Source organism: Aplysia californica, unplaced genomic scaffold (assembly GCF_000002075.1).
Source record: "Aplysia californica isolate F4 #8 unplaced genomic scaffold, AplCal3.0 scaffold00024, whole genome shotgun sequence".
In the NCBI taxonomy this organism is placed as follows: domain Eukaryota; kingdom Metazoa; phylum Mollusca; class Gastropoda; order Aplysiida; family Aplysiidae; genus Aplysia; species Aplysia californica.
In genome coordinates, this window is record NW_004797294.1 from 592,928 (window position 1) to 599,067 (window position 6,140).

Below are 6,140 nucleotides of genomic sequence, written 5' to 3' on the forward strand. Positions count from 1 at the left end.
AAGGAGGGATTAGAGAGAGAGAGCGTTCTACAGAAACAAGAGTAGTGTATTTCAGTCTTTCATGCAAGTTACAACTTTTAAGCAACGACGAATGAGATTTATGCTTTAAAAACGATCGGCAATACATTTATTATGATTAATGTAGGGTTCGTAGAGGTTGTAACTTACTTTCACTTTCGACCGGAAATGATGTATCCTGTTTTCCTTTTCCTGACTTCGTTTGGTTCAAAGTTCAAAGTTCATATTTTTCATAAACAAGATGGCGACCTGCAAGAATGTAAACAAACAGGATTTTTTTGAATTGCGTTTGAAATTGACGTGTCCCACTTGCTGCTTTGCAAAGTCAAATAGATCTAGATCTAGATCTAGAATCTAGTCCCGGTCGGAAACAGTGTTGAGGTTTCTCTAAAGTAAGTTGTTGTTGCATTCAATTGTGTTTCTTGTCGAATTCAAGATATTTTGAGTTGTTAGTTTCGTGGTTATTCCAGCTGACTGACTTAGTCTTTGTCTTTGTTGAGACTAGAAATCCTAAACTAGCTTTTCCTTTACCTCTATCACTGACAGTGACAATTAATGCCAAAGTCATGTCCCTCTAGACTCTAGATCTAGATCTAGTGATCTAGATCTATCTAGATCTATCTTTCACCTGACTGGCTAATTTTTTGTTCTTCTCTTCATTTATAGGATGCTGTTCTTTTTAGTTTCAAAATGAACAAGTAAAGCTATAATTTTACCTGAAGTTTTTGTCAACCAACTATAGTTGGAGCTTTCAGGTTGTTTCCACTACAGTTGCCCTGTGCTGTACTGATAGTGTCAAACAAAGGCCACTGCTGCTGTGTCACATGGCAGCCTCTTGTAGCCTAGCCAGGGTACGTAGTTCTGTCCCTGCAACATTATGTAACTAGCCCTTCTGGCCAGATATTCCTTGTATAGGGATGGAGACAGTTTGGCCCAGTGTTTGCAGAGAAAGAGAGGGGAGAGAGAGAGAGATATATAGTGAGAGAATTAGAGAGATCAATTCAGGCCCATTGACACTCTGTTTGGTAGACCTACTCACTTGTGTGACTCAACTCAACTGTGCATGGTTGTCTGTCTTGTATCATTGAAAATGATTGTAATGAGTGCATTTCTGCTACTGTTTTGATACTGAATCTTTGTATCATGTTGATTTTCTGATCTGCTCAAAATTTCCCTTTCGAATCAGAAAAGTTTATCTATAAAATAAAAACTTACCTTCTTTCAATGGTATTGTGTGTATGGAACACTCGTAGCTAGCTGGCAGGTTGACTAGCCTAACTTGCTATGTCAGCAAACGTTTTTGTGTAGAGGCCGCTGATGTAGCCTTGCTATTTATTGATCTTACAAGACAGGTAACAGTGTAAGCTAACAGTTTTGATCACACAGACCAAGGGTTGGATTTTTAACTTTGAAATTGGGTTCTGTTCTTCTATGCTTTGTAGAAAAAAAATATATATATAAAGTGTACAATTAAATGTACTTTTCTTCATCTTTTTATTTTTATCGAGCATGCATAAAGTGTTGCTAAAAAGCAACGATTTTTTCATGTGTTCGGGTCAGGAGGATTGGGTTCTGTAAGGCTATTCAAAACGAAAAGGATAAAAATCTGCATGCATGCTGGATATAATAAGTAAGTACCCAGAAGTTGCAGAAGTGTGCTTTGTTTTTTATTAACAATTGTGAGCTCAGGACATAAAAAAGACTAAAATAATCTTCTATTACTTTTACTATTTCACAGGAACAATGTTCTTCAGAAGCATTCGCAGAGCCTTAGTGCTAGTCACTGCAGCTGTTGCCATTCCCTACACTGTACCAATCGTCTGTCATGATATTTTAATGCAACATTTCAAAAAGATGTGCAGAAAACTCAAGTACAATAATCAGAAGACCCGCAAAATCGAGATAGGAGATGAGGAGGAAGAAGATGATTGGGAAGAATATATACATTTGAGACACTCAAAATGAACTCAGTGAAAACAGAGGACAAAGCCTTCGCAACCTTTGGCATCCAACTTCCATGACTGGTCAGCATAAATCTAGAAATGAAGTTGCAAGACAGATCCAAGAATGCTGCAAATGCTGGATCTAGCCCCAAAAGCAACCCTCACAAAACTCTAGAAAATCCCAAAGCCTCCCTGATGACCCAATACCCTGACACCTTCAATGGAATTGGGAAGTTTCAAGGAAAATACCACATTCATATAGACCCACAGTCCCAAAGGCCACCCATCCACAAAGGAAAATACCCCTCAAACTAAAGGACAAAAGACAGAACTGGATGAGATGGGAACAATGGGAATCATCAAGAGAATCAAGGTGGGAGAACCCACGTACAGCTTGGGTGAACAGCTTGGTATACAGAGAGAAACCATCGGGATGGCTATGTCTTTTCCTAGACCCCAAAGACCTCAACAAAGCAATACTGAGGGAGCATCACACCACACCAACTCTGGAAGAAATTTTGCCACACCTCTGCGGAGCAAGGTACTTCTCCATACTTGATGCAAAATGTGGATACTGGAACGTTGAGCTTGATGACAATTCAAGTTATCTGACCACATTCAATTCTCCATTTGGCCGATACCGATTTCTAAGAATGCCCTTTGGACTTTGAATGAGCCAAGACGTTTTCCAAGCGAAAATTGATCAGACATTTGAAGGCTGCAAAGGTATGATTGGCTTTGCAGACAATATCGTGGTGTTTGGGAAAACTGCAGAAGAACATAACGCAAACCTACAGAACATGATACTTCGGTGTAAGGAAACTGGACTCAAGCTGAACCCAGACAAATGCAGAATCAAGGAAAACCACTTCAGGTTCTACGGCATAATCTGCACAGGCGAAGGGATCGAGCCTGACCCAGCAAAGGTCGAAGCCATCAAGGCTATGAAAGCTCCAGAAAATGAGAAAGAGCTACAATCCTTCCTGGGTCTAGCGACATACATGGGCCCCTTCATCCAAACCATCAGCCAGCTCTCAACACCACTAAGAGAACTCCTTTCCAAGTCGAACAAGTTTGAGTGGACAGTTAACCACCAAAATGCTTTCCAGAAGGTCAAGGACTCAATTACAAGGAGGTCATGCTCACCTACTTCAATCCGGAAAAACCAATCACATTGCAAGTAGATGCATCCATGAAAGCACTTGGTGCTACACTCCTGCAAGATGGTAAGCCAGTAGCATTTGCCAGCAAAACCCTCACAGATGAAGAAACGCGATACGCCAACATCGAACATGAACTCCTCGCTGTGGTATACCGGTGTGAACGGTTCCATACATACCTGTACGCACAGACATTCGAAGTTGAATCTGACCACCGCCCTCTCCAGTCGATCCAGCTAAAGCATCTCAAGGCAGCACCCCCCAGACTCCAGAGAATGCTACTAAGACTGCAACCATATGATTTCCAATTCATCTACAAACCAGGAAAACAGATGCTTATCGCTGACGCCCTGTCCAGACTCCCTGGAAATGAGAAGGAACTAATAGAGGGCCTGAATGTCAAGATCCACACTATAGCGACACTGTTCAGTGGAAATTATCTGCAACGTATAAAAGATGCTATCGCCACAGACACAGAACTGATGGCCCTGAAAGACTTACTCTACTTTGGCTGACCAGAGAAACAATAAGATGTACCTTATCAATGCAAAGCCTACTAGAACTATCGGGATGAAATATCCATTGATGATGGAATTCTCATCAAGGGATCAAGGATAATCATCCCTAAATCTATGAAAGAAGAGGTTATGAAGAAACTCTATGAACCACATCTTGGTACAGAGAAAACAAAGCTCCGCGCCAGACAGACAGTTTTTTGGCCAAATATCAACAAAGAAATAGACCTAACAGTCTCAGAATGCCAAGTGTGCCAAAAACACCAGGCAAGTCAACAAAAAGAACCCCTCATCCTATCAGAGATACCACCTAGACCATGGCACACCATAGGCACTGATCTATTCTACCTGAATGACGATGAATACCTTCTCATCAGCGACTACTATTCGAAGTTTCCGATTGTCAGCAAAGTGTCAAAAGACACCAGCAACGGCACAACAAGAGTTATCACCTTCTTGAAACAAGCTTTCAGTGAGCATGGAATCCCAGAAATTGTGCGATCTGACAATGGACCACATTTCAGCGGAACTGCCTTCAGAGAATTTGCAACAACTTATAGATTCCAGCACAAAACAAGTTCACCCCATTATCCAAAAAGTAACGGTTTCATCGAGAGCCAAGTGAAACTCGTGAAACGTACCTTAAAAAAGGCTTTTTGAAACATCCCAAGACCCATACCTGAGCCTTCTTGCTCTTAGAACAACACCAATCAACAACAGCTTACCTTCTCCTAGACAAATGCTTTTCAACAGACAACTGCGAGACACAATGCCAAGAAAGATACATCGCGCTGCTAACAATGAACAAATTGAGAAAGGACTAGAGAAAAGGCAGGAAACACAATAGTACCACTTTGACCAAAGCACAAAGATATTGCCGCCTTTATCAAGAAACGAACATGTGACAGTACAAATCCCAAAAACAAAAAACTGGGAACCTGCAATCGTCACCGAAAAAGTCTCGTCCCCAAGATCGTATGTCATAAATCAGCACAACACACGAGACGTACACAGGAACAGAAGCCAAATCCATTCTGTTCCTTCTTCCAGACAAGTTCAACGTGTACCACCAACTGACCCACCTGCACATCCCCCGGTGACAGAACAAGCTGCATCTTTACAGTCACAACCTGCCCCTTTACTATCACCACCTGCACCCAGAAGAAGCGGAAGAAAGATCAACGCTCCACTACGCCTCGATCTTTTTAAAAAAAAAATTATTTTAAAAACCTCAAATTTATACTCTTCGGAAAACCCTCCACGTCTTTTAATTTTTTTCATTAAATGGAGGAAGAATGGTCAAAAGGATTAGCTTGATGCCATTTCTATGCAAACATGTAGATGTGTAGTTCACAAACACCTACATAAACAAGTGAAATCATACTACCCCATGCAAACAGCAGGTACAGATCAAAAGAAATGGAAGAGGAAAGAGGTTTCAATTCTCACAAATGAACAACACACTAGGAAGGGAATATATATGGCCATATATATTTATTTTTTCAGCTTCAAAAGACTACCTGGTCCTGATGTGCATGACTATGAAGTCCTCGTCACATGAACATGAACAAGTGTGGAAATCTATCCAATGACAATTAGAACTCTGTCTATTGGACACTATCTCCATAGAACTCTATACACAGACATTTTGACATTAATTAATTTACTAGAATAAATGTACCATGGAGGCTAATTATATAATCCCCAAATCAGTAACTTAACATTGCATTACATCTACCCTTAGGAGAACTTCAATCCTTACGTTTATATACACCGGTATAGATCATATAATTTATTTTCTTTACAGAAAAGGGGATGTCATGATATTTTAATGTTTACCGTACTACGACCTCATTGTGTTGCTTCCTGTGTTCCAGTGACCTAATTACGTTCTCGCTTTTAGTTTCGCTAAATGGCTTTGTTCCTGTTCGCACTTTGAGTTGAGTGTGCCATCCGCAACATGAGCCATTAAACCTCTGTGCCTTATCCGCTGTGTTCTGTTGTCGATCATTCATTGTACTTGTGTGTGTGTATACAAACACGACATGGTCAGCAACATTTTTCATGGCTGGCCACAGACAAAGCACAAGTACAGACGGGCTTTATTAAGCTAAGCCCCAAGAAGGTCATGGGCTTGAATTACTTTTCTCTTCAGATGCGCTGAAAGATAGAAGAAAATTTCTGTCCGTTTTCCTGAAGTTTAAAAAAGTGCAAACCCTCGGAGAGTTTACAAGGTGACCATTTTATGTGAGTGTGCTTTCTCTTTATTGATAGTACTCGTTATTCTTTATTATGATAGTATTCTCTCAAAGTATGAATTTCAAGGGATAATTATATTTATTGAATGTTGAATTCTAGTTTTTAACATTTTTGTGAAAAAACAAAACAATAAAAAACCACAAAATTATCTCTCTCTCTCTTGCCCTTTTTAACTCCCAGTGGAGCACAGGCCATCAACAGCATTACTCCAGCGAAGCCTGTCCTGAGCATCCTTTTCTATCTGT

The 6,140-nt window shown here is 40.4% G+C and overlaps 1 protein-coding gene and 1 long non-coding RNA gene across 2 annotated transcripts in view; one reads left to right on the forward strand and one right to left on the reverse strand.

Moving 5' to 3' along the window:
* The window catches only part of LOC101852982 (ankyrin repeat domain-containing protein 29), a 5,141-nt gene extending 4,892 nt beyond the window's left edge, over positions 1–249 (reverse strand). The window contains exon 1 of the mRNA XM_005090958.3: positions 169–249. The gene's annotated coding sequence lies outside the window, so the exon portion shown is untranslated. The remainder of the gene's footprint in view (positions 1–168) is intronic.
* Positions 245–4,566, forward strand: LOC106013302. The gene is made up of 2 exons (XR_001185312.2): positions 245–410; positions 1,757–4,566. It is a non-coding gene; the product is annotated as an uncharacterized LOC106013302 (long non-coding RNA).
* Positions 4,567–6,140: the final 1,574 nt, after the last annotated feature.